Raw genomic sequence first — 9,369 nt, 5'->3', positions numbered from 1 at the left:
GGTCAGGGGTATCTGTATATAAGGGAGGTCTGTATAGTGGGCTAGAGGTCTCTATATAAGGGATGTCTGTGTACTGGGTCAGGGGTCTCTATATGGGTGATGTCTGTATAGTGGGTCAAGGGTCTCTCTGTATAAAAGTAATGTCTGTGCTGTGATTTATCTGTGTGATAGAAGAAATCAGTGGGGTGAGAAGTATCTGCCCCCAGCCCTGCTCATGGTGTTGAGAAGTATCTTGGGGGTGAGAAGACTGCGCCGCCGGCCCTGCTCATTTGGTCAGCAGCTTTATAAAGTAAATGGGGTAAAGCATTAGTGCCTAAGGCAGCATCACTACTAAATATGGCCCTGTGTGCTACAGTCTCCTGAGCTGTGTATCTAATCCTATGCTGTGTGATACAATCTCCTGAGCTGTGTATCTAATCTTATCCTGTGTGAGTCTCCTGAGCTGTTAATCTATTTCTATCATGTGTGATACTGTCTGCTGAGCCGTGTATCTAATCCTATCATGTGTGATGCAGTCTGCTGATCTGTGTATCTAATCCTATCATGTGTGATACTGCCTGCTGAGCTGTGTATCTAATCCTATCATGTGTTATATTGTCTGCTGAGCTGTGTATCTAATCCTATCCTGCTTGATACTGTCTGCTGAGCTGTGTATCTAATCCTATCATGTGTGATACTGCCTGCTGAGCTGTGTATCTAATCCTCTGCTGTGTGATACTGTCTGCTGAGCTGTGTATCTAATCCTATCATGTGTGATACTGCCTGCCTTGCTGTGTATCTAATCCTATCAAGTGTGATACGGTCTGCTGAGCTGTGTATCTAATCCTCTGCTGTGTGATACTCACTGCTGAGCTGTGTATCTAATCCTCTGCTGTGTGATACTCACTGCCGAGCTGTGTATCTAATCTTCTGCTGTGTGATACTGTCTGATCTCCTCTATCTAATCCTGTGATGTGTGATACGTCAACAGGGGGCAGGTAAACCGGTCAATTATTAATTCCCTTTCTGGTAAATCCTTGGGGGGCTCCTCCATTCCGCTCACGTGTAGCCCCCCGATCGCTCTACTTTTCATAAAATCTTGTTTTGTCCAAATCAGCAAAGTGTAAAAATGAAAGAGACGACAAATAGACTCGGCTTCTAGGTGAAGCACCCGACAGTAATGCAGCCAAATTAAAGCAATCTAATGTATGAAGCCCCCTCCCCACACTGATACCTGTAATAATAATCCCCCAATAATATCACAGAGGACCCCTGACTGCAGGTGTAATGTATGAAGCTCCCTCCCCACACTGATACCTGTACTACCCTGGATCCCCCAATAATATCACAGAGGACCCCTGACTGCAGGTGTAGTGTATGAAGCCCCCCACCTCGCACTGATACATGTACAGCCCAGGACCCCCCAATAATATCACAGAGGACCCCTGACTGCAGTTGTAGTGTATGAAGCCCCCCACCTCGCACTGATACATGTACAGCCCAGGACCCCCCAATAATATCACAGAGGAACCCTGACTGCAGGTGTAATGTATGAAGCCCCCCACCTCGCACTGATACATGTACAGCCCAGAACCCCCCAATAATATCACAGAGGACCCCTGACTGCAGGTGTAATGTATGAAACTCCCTCCCCGCACTGATACATGTACATCTTCGGACCCCCCAATAATATCACAGAGGACCCCTGACTGCAGGTGTAATGTATGGAGTCCCCTCCCCACACTGATACATGTACAGCCCAGGACCCCTCAATAATATCACAGAGGACCCCTGACTGCAGGTGTAGTGTATGAAGCCCCCTCCCCGCCCCCAATAATATCACAGAGGATATTCCGTTATCTGTCGCCCCCTGCACTGCCCGGGACATGTGCAACGCATTTTTTTGGTGCCCCACAGTGTGCGACTAACTGCGCCTAAGGCCGGGTTCACACCGCTTTTTGGTATACACTAAGGGTATAAGTCAGGAAACACCCGACGTATGCGCTCAGCATATCCATTGAGACACAGTGGCAGATGGGGGCAGAGTTGTTGCCTATTTCTGACCACTATTCCTCCCGCAGGATGGAAAGACGCAGCAAAGCGACATCTCTCCATCCTGCAGCCTCCGCCTGAGTGGCGCATGCGCTCAGCAGAGGCAATAGATCGATATGGGGAGCGGATGTCCTAGTATCCTAGTGCAGAGGCATGCATACAGTTTATAGGAATACAGTGTAGGACATGCAGTATATACACTCACCGGCCACTTTATTAGGTACACCTGTCCAACTGTTCGTTAACACTTAATTTCTAATCAGCCAATCACATGGTGGCAACTCAGTGCATTTAGGCATGTAGACATGGTCAAGACAATCTCCTGCAGTTCAAACCGAGCATCAGTATGGGGAAGAAAGGTGATTTGAGGCCTTTGAACGTGGCATGGTTGTTGGTGCCAGAAGGGCTGGTCTGAGTATTTCAGAAACTGCTGATCTACTGGGATTTTCACGCACAACCATCTCTAGGGTTTACAGAGAATGGTCCGAAAAAGAAAAAACATCCAGTGAGCGGCAGTTCTGTGGGCGGAAATGCCTTGTTGATGCCAGAGGTCAGAGGAGAATGGGCAGACTGGTTCGAGCTGATAGAAAGGCAACAGTGACTCAAATCGCCACCAGTTACAACCAAGGTAGGCAGAAGAGCATCTCTGAACGCACAGTACGTCCAACTTTGAGGCAGATGGGCTACAGCAGCAGAAGACCACACCGGGTGCCACTCCTTTCAGCTAAGAACAGGAAACTGAGGCTACAATTTGCACAAGCTCATCAAAATTGGACAGTAGAAGATTGGAAAAACGTTGCCTGGTCTGATGAGTCTCGATTTCTGCTGCGACATTCGGATGGTAGGGTCAGTATTTGGCGTCAACAACATGAAAGCATGGATCCATCCTGCCTTGTATCAGCGGCTCAGGCTGGTGGTGGTGGTGTCATGGGTGGGGAATATTTTCTTGGCACTCTTTGGGCCCCTTGGTACAATGCCACAGCCTACCTGAGTATTGTTGCTGACCATGTCCATCCCTTTATGAGCACAATGTACCCTGTAACATCTGATGGCTACTTTCAGCAGGATAATGCGCCATGTCATAAAGCTGGAATCATCTCAGACTGGTTTCTTGAACATGACAATGAGGTCACTGGACTCAAATGGCCTCCACAGTCACCAGATCTCAATCCAATAGAGCATCTTTGGGATGTGGTGGAACGGGAGATTCGCATCATGGATGTGCAGCCGACAAATCTGCGGCAACTGTGTGATGCCATCATGTCAATATGGACCAAAATCTCTGAGGAGCTTCCAGCACCTTGTTGAATCTATGCCACGAAGAATTGAGGCAGTTCTGAAGGCAAAAGAGGATCCAACCCGTTACTAGCATGGTGTACCTAATAAAGTGGCCGGTGAGTGTATAGGAATGCAGTAGTATATGCATACAGTATATAGGCATACATTATATAAGTATAGTGTATTATAGACATGCAGTATATATAAGCATACAGTGTATAGGGCATACAGTATATATAAGAATACAGTGTATAGGAATACAGTATATAGGCATACAGTATATAAGTATAGTGTATTATAGGCATGCAGTATATATAAGCATACAGTGTATAGGGCATGCAGTATATAGGCATATAGTGTATAGGACATACAGTATATAGGCATACAGTATATAAAAGAAATCAGTATATAAGCATACAGTGTATAGGAATACAGTATATAAGCATACAGTATATAGGCATACAGTATATAGGCATACAGTATATTGGCATACAGTATATAGGCATACAGTATATTGGCATACAGTATATAGGCATACAGTATATTGGCATACAGTATATAGGCATACAGTATATAGGCATACAGTATATTGGCATACAGTATATTGGCATACAGTATATAGGCATACAGTATATAGGCATACAGTATATAAGCATACAGTATATAAAAGAATACAGTGTATAGGAATACAGTATATAGGCATACAGTATATAGGCATACAGTATATAGGCATACAGTATATAGGCATACAGTATATTGGCATACTGTGGGAGAGATGTGTACTGCCACAGTTCTTAAAGCCCCTGCGCCAATTTTGTGTCTGACTTTGCAGGTTCTTTTCAGTGTCCAATTACAGATATATAAAGTGTCCACGCTGCACCTAAAGGGGAGTCTGGTGCTCATTCAGACCCTGCACCACATTTATCCTGCAAAGTCTGAGACAAATGTGTCACACTCCCTCATGTTAAAGGTACCCCAAAAACATGGGGCCCTCTATCTGAGCAGTGTAGGGGGCACCAGATTCATGAAGAACGTGACCCAGAAATCCTGAATCTGGCGCATCCTGCACTATACACAGGACACTGCACATAGTACACACTGTACATAGTACACACACTACACATAGTACACCCCCGCACATAGTACACAGGACACTGTACATAGTACACACCCTGCACATAGTACACACCCTGCACATAGTACACACCCTGCACATAGTACACACCCTGCACATAGTACACACCACACCCTGCACATAGTACACACCCTGCACATAGTACACACCCTGCACATAGTACACACCCTGCACATAGTACACACCCTGCACATAGTACACACCCTGCACATAGTACACACCCTGCACATAGTACACCCTGCACATAGTACACCCTGCACATAGTACACCCTGCACATAGTACACCCTGCACATAGTACACATCCCCCGCACATGGTACACACCCTGCACATGGTACACATCCCCCGCACATGGTACACATCCCCCGCACATAGTACACATCCCCCGCACATAGTACACATCCCCCGCACATGGTACACATCCCCCGCACATGGTACACATCCCCCGCACATGGTACACATCCCCCGCACATGGTACACATCCCCCGCACATGGTACACATCCCCCGCACATGGTACACATCCCCCGCACATGGTACACATCCCCCGCACATAGTACACACCCCCCGCACATAGTACACACCCCCCGCACATAGTACACACAACCGCACATAGTACACACCCCTTGCACATAGTACACACCCCTTGCACATAGTACACACCCCCTGAACATAGTACACACCCCCTGAACATAGTACACACCCCCTGAACATAGTACACCCCCTGAACATAGTACACACCCCCTGAACATAGTACACACCCCCTGCACATAGTACACACCCCTTGCACATAGTACACACCCCCTGAACATAGTACACACCCCCTGAACATAGTACACACCCCCTGCACATAGTACACACCCCCTGCACATAGTACACACCCCCTGCACATAGTACACACCCCCTGCACATAGTACACACCCCCTGCACATAGTACACACCCCCTGCACATAGTACACATCCCCTGCACATAGTACACATCCCCTGCAAATAGTACACACCCCTTGCACATAGTACACATCCACTGCACATAGTACACCCTCCCACACACATAGTACACCCTCCCACACACATAGTACACCCCCCACACACATAGTACACCCCCCCCACACACACATAGTACACATCCCCTGCACATAGTACACATCCCCTGCAAATAGTACACACCCCTTGCACATAGTACACATCCACTGCACATAGTACACCCTCCCACACACATAGTACACCCCCCACACACATAGTACACCCCCCCCCCCACACACATAGTACACACCCCATGCACATAGTACACATCCCCTGCGCATAGTACACATCCCCTGCGCATAGTACACACCCCCTGCGCATAGTACACATCCCCTGCGCATAGTACACATCCCCACATCGCACATAGTACACCCTGCACAGGACATTGCACATAGTACACCCCCTGCACATAGTGCACACTACATAGTACACACTACACATAGTACACACTGCACATAGTACACAGGACAGTAAGACTTGTAGAAGCTTTAATCCTGGAATATAAATCCAAATAGCTCAGTCCAGCTTCTAACAACAACATACACAACATTTATTATCTCCAGGGGCAATACATAACACTGACTGCAGAGAGCACAGAGCACAGCAGTGTGAAGGCTGATCATGCAGAGAGCACAGAGCACAGCAGTGTGAGGTCTGATTACACATCTCTCCAGGGACAATACATAACAGCGGCTGCAGAAAGCACAGAGCACAGCAGTGTGAGGTCTGATTACACATCTAACCAGGGACAATACATAACACTGGCTGCAGAGAGCACAGAAAACAGCAGTGTGAGGTCTGATTACACATCTCTCCAGGGACAATACATAACAGCGGCTGCAGAAAGCACAGAGCACAGCAGTGTGAGGTCTGATTACACATCTAACCAGGGACAATACATAACACTGGCTGCAGAGAGCACAGAAAACAGCAGTGTGAGGTCTGATTACTCATATCACCAGGGACAATACATAACACTGGCTGCAGAAAGCACAGAGCACAGCAATGTGAGGATAGATAACCCTGGCTGGAGTCTGTGGGGTCACACCGCCAGATGCTGGGTTTTCTTTTGCTTCTTCTAGATGAAGATTGTAGAATATGCTGAAGAGGACGGACTTGTGTCTATGTCATGGCACGGCTGGTCTCATGTCTGTGGTAGGTACAGCAAGGCTGCCTTAATGCGGTAAGTTACTGTGTCTTTGTGTCATTGTAATATCACATGTTACATATGTGCTGCTTATATGTCAGATAACTTTAAGCGTGTGACTTCTTGTAGCCAATGGCTGCACAGGATTAGAGGGACAGTATGAGGGGTGTTCCAGGAGCGGCCACTAGGGGTCAGTGCTGCTTCATGAGACGCGGCAGCGCGAATCCACAACGCCGCTGATCACCGTCTCCCTGTAACTTCTGCTGTAATTCACTTCTATACAGGACAAATATAATTTATAAAGAACAGGAGGACAAATCTAACAAGAAACATTCAAAGTTACCACAACATCCCGTACCTGGGGCTGCAGGTGGGAGATAATACCCAAGAAGTCACTGCCCAGATGAGAACCTGATCAGACAGAAATCCTGGGTTTGTTAGCCCTGATCTATAGGGGCGCAGCACTGAGACAGATCTATAGAAGGATAAAGTGAGTGCAGCTCTGGAGTGTAATACAGCAGAATAGTGAGGGCAGCTCTGGAGTGTAATACAACCTAATCAGTACAGGATAAGTAATGTCATGTATGTGCACAGTTACTGCACCAGCAGCAGAATAGTGAGTGCAGCTCTGGGGTATAATACAGGATGTAACTCAGGATCAGTACAGGATAAGTAATGTCATGTATGTACACAGTGACTACACCAGCAGGAGAATAGTGAGTGCAGCTCTGGGGTATAATACAGGATGTAACTCAGGATCAGTACAGGATAAGTAATGTCATGTATGTACACAGTGACTGCACCAGCAGCAGAATAGTGAGTGCAGCTCTGGAGTATAATACAGGATGTAACTCAGGATCAGTACAGTATATGTAATGTCATGTATGTACACAGTGACTACACCAGCAGCAGAATAGTGAGTGCAGATCTGGAGTATAATACTGGATGTAACTCCGGATCAGTACAGGATAAGTAATGTCATGTATGTACACAGTGACTGCACCAGCAGAATAGTGCGTGCATTCTCATTCTGCTGTGAGCTACTGACGGATGTGGTTGTTGCTGCTGAGCTCCTGCACCACCTGGAGCAAACCCAATCCACCCAGGCCTGCTCTCTCCTCCCCAGGGAGGGAGTGGGTTGTCTGGGATGAACCAAGCTGGAAAGTCCCAGGCTCCTGTCTCCTGGACCAGGCCGGCGGGGGGCAGGAGAAGCCAGTTACCGGCCAAAACTGATGGCGTGAGAAGATTTGCCCGGAGCCAAGGACGCAGCGATGTGACCTCGGCTGCCACCCCCAAGACCCAGGGAAGCCGCAAGGTCTCCGGAACACAGAAGATCAAGGCAAGTGACATCAGCCTGAGTGCTCCTCCTGGAAAGCTGGATGTATGTGCGGGAAAGCTGGGTGGTTCAGCTGGAAAGCTGGGTGCTCACGGAGGTGTGCAAAAAGCATGGGGTGATCTTAAGGCCCGGGAGTCTGCTTCCATCTATGGCTCCCGGATTGCTGAGCACCTCCGTGAGTACGAGGAAGCTGGAAAAGCGCTGAGGAGGCTCCAGGAGGAGATAAGGGAGACCTTGGCCCTAGCGGGGGTGGCCACTAAGAAGAAGAAGTCTGATCTTCTTACCACCATAGACAGACTAAAAGCCGAGGTCACCGCTCTGCAGGAGAAGCGACATCTGATCCGCGAGCACAGCGGTCCGTTCAGGGAAAAGCTGGAGAATGACGCCCGGTTTGAGGAGATGCGCCAGGAGCAGTTGAGAAAGCTGAAGGGGCTTCAGATCCAGGCGGATGAAGGCGATGGCGATGATGAGGAGGATGAGGAAGACCAGCCGTGTCCGTCTGGTGGCCTGCACCAACACCAGCAGGCCTCGCACGACAGGCTGCCTGCAGAGCAAGCGCCATTTCCATCAGGCTGCGGCTCTGCCAACCTGGAGGAGGAAAGTGATGACAGCGGCCAGGGGGGGGGGGGGGGCGCTAATGGCTCAGATCCGTCAGCTCGAGTCCCCAGTTCACCTCCAGAACTTTTCCTTCGGCGATGATATGCCAGATGACGACCTAAAGAGAAAGAAGAGACCCAAGAAGATCAAGGCGTCTCAGGAGGTGAATCTGGTGTTTCGTCCCCTCCCTGTTCCCTCCGGGCGGGCAGCAGTGTCAGCCTGTTGTGTAGGCCCCGTTACCCAGCCCAGCACGAATCCTGCAGTGGACTCGGTGCCAGGGTGCGGGGAGATTGCAAAGCCACGTTCCACCATGGCGCAGAGCACCAGCCTTGTTTGTAGTAGCAAGGATGGTGCAGGGAAGGCATCGGCCGAAAGGCCGGACAGTGAGGGCGATCCAGCAGGTCCTGGTACTGTGCGCTGCCCCCCAGAGGGAGGGGGGGTGGCCCAGTGCCAGGGGCAGTGGCGGTGGCTCCTGTGGCCCTTAGCGCTGTTGCTTGCTCCGGTGAGCAGTGGCAGTGTGATGGGGGTGCTGGGGCTTGTAGTGCGGCGCCTCCCAAACATCCCGTGCAGCCTGCAGAGAAAGGCGCAGGAAAAGTGTTATTCTGTATTGGTGCATCAAACTGTGGAGTAATGAAAGGGGCAAAAAGACTGTCTGGAGTCTGTAAGGACAAGAGGCCTCTACCACCAATCGAGCAGCGATGCTCAAACATCATAAAAACTGCTGGACAACAAGGGGTTAATGCCAATGAGGCAGAGGGCACAAGTAAGATCGGGGTTGGAGCTGCCTCTTCTCAGGCTGTATCAGCTATGGAGGTGGCTCTACCC

This window comes from Engystomops pustulosus, chromosome 8 (genome assembly GCF_040894005.1).
Source record: "Engystomops pustulosus chromosome 8, aEngPut4.maternal, whole genome shotgun sequence".
In the NCBI taxonomy this organism is placed as follows: Eukaryota; Metazoa; Chordata; class Amphibia; order Anura; family Leptodactylidae; genus Engystomops; species Engystomops pustulosus.
This window is presented reverse-complemented; position numbering follows the sequence as displayed.